Genomic DNA, 2,407 nt, shown 5'->3' with positions numbered 1-2,407 from the left:
ACTCCTGAGCGCAAAATCCCTTTTTTCTTGATCCACCAAAAGTCTAAGTTCAAAACCTATATATGCATCCTCTTCACCCTTATCCTAGACTACCTAAAACCATCCCCATATGCTTTATTTATATATAGGTACCCATCGCTAAACCTTTCACACTATTATTGATGGTATGCTTTCTCCCCAGCCCATCTATCTTTCTCTTTGTCATATCCTTGTGATATGATTTTATTTTTATCCTTATTTTTATTTTAACATTTAATCTTCTATATCATATTATTATTTCTTATTTTTTCTCACTCATTCCATTCTCAATACCAATAGATGTTTGATCATCATGCATAAACTGCATCAGTTTTCTCTTCACCTTTGGAATTTCTCGAGCTGTATATCTCCCATTTTTTTGTAACCCTTAAAGAAAAGGAAATAAAAAACAGAAAAATAAAAATAGAAACATAAAACAGGAAAATCAAAAATAAAATACAAAAAATAAAAGTGAAAAAGAATAAAGTAAAAAATAAAGTACAAATGGGGCTTTTGCACACAGCTTAGTATATCTTGATGAAATCTCAATCACATGTATTTATCCCATGCAACAAGGAGGTGTTTCAATCAAGTTACTGTGAGAATTATCTTGAGAATTCTCCAAATTTAATATTTTTTTCTGCAACCCCCCGTCGAAGTAAAATCATGGGAGTAAGCTATCTTAGTAATATTTCCCTCTATGCATGCCATCATCGATCTTACTTTTCCCCTGTCTTTTTAGCTATCCATCCTTCTCTTCTCTCTTTACCATAGCTATCACCTTAAACCATATCCTATCCATCTCACTTCACTTGGTGCAAATTGACATTTTGTATTCACCAGGAGCAGAAGAGTATCTAATCCCTAAATACTTCAGAATAAATATATTGGACGTATATAGCACCAAACAGTGACCTATTAAGACAGAGTGTTCAGGGGTATGAGAGATACAAGGGCCACCTATTCATTAAAAATTTCAAAGTTCACTCTTATCTATAGCATCAGACCTAGAAAAGGTCACTATTTTCAACACATCAAATCATTCTAAAGAATTCATCATGTAGAAAAGCATTATAACATTTTTGTCTACTTTTTGCTGATGCATTTCGCTGCCCAGCGGCATACCATCGCCTGCCAATTAGGTCCCAGCTAGTGCAGTGATAAAGGCAAATTACGAATGTAACTGTAATGTTGTTGTAATTTTAATTTTAATAAAACCAAATTAATTCGATAAAATATAGAAACTCACTTAAATGCATAATCGGAGCGAGATCATCTCCATAAGGACTGGATTTTAATGGTGTATTTAATAACTGAGTTATAGTTAACTAGTAGTAATAAAGGTACTCAAGATAATGAATGTAAGACAGGATAAGTAGTTAGTAATTAGGGAATAGTATCTAATCGACTAGAGAAGTTAATATATATTCAATAATAATGAATAGTAAGTGATAAGAAACAGAACAAGACACTGAGAGAAAGTATAAGATATTACTTTTAGCTTTTTATAGATCTTAAAGATAATAAGAAAGTAGGATATTCAGAGAAATTAGTAGAGTTATAGTTAAGGATGATGTTAGTATAAGTAGTAGAAGGCGTAGAGAAAACTAATCAAGATATATAGAATAGTAAGATCTATGAATAGGAGCTAGGAGGTTACTTGTTTAATTAATTGTAAGCTATATGGAATATATAAAGTGGATGTAATGATAATAATAATAAGATTGTAGTTAGATAGGTAATAATATAGTTTAGTAATAAGAGATAATTAATTTTTTTATAGAGGTATTTGGTTTAGTTAGAGGTAGGAAGGATAATAAAGAGAGAGAATAAGTATGACGAAGATAAGGGAAAGTGAGTATTATAATTTAAATGACGGATTAGAATAGGTGAGAAGATATATGTGTATGCTTAAATTTTAGGAGTACAGAAGACGAGTTGAAGAATAGAGATTATTTAATTAGTAAGAAAACCAATTAGATAGGTCAAAGAAGAATATCTAAGGTAGTATAGCTAGCTAGATAGATAGAGGAATTAATTTTGTTTTAGTTTAGAAAAGCTTAAAGGGATATTAATAAGAGAAGAGAGAGGGTATGTGTATCTATATATATATATATATTTGAGTTTTAAGCACCAAAGGCCAAAACACGAATCAAGGAATTTCGTCAAAAAAGAAATGTGGAGGAGAAGAGGACTTAAGAAAGGAACAACCACAAACAAGGATTTATCACTACAAGGAAGTCATAATTACATTTATAAATGTTTCTATATGAATTAATACATTTCTGATCTAAAATATTCCTGTTGAAATACATGAAATTAGGCATTGTTTTGAATGCTACTTTAAGGAGTTTGCATACTATGTTGTTGGGGAGAAGATATTGTTCAG

Source organism: Wolffia australiana, chromosome 6 (assembly GCF_029677425.1).
Source record: "Wolffia australiana isolate 7733 chromosome 6, ASM2967742v1".
NCBI lineage: Eukaryota > Viridiplantae > Streptophyta > Magnoliopsida > Alismatales > Araceae > Wolffia > Wolffia australiana.
Note: the sequence above shows the minus strand (reverse complement) of the source record.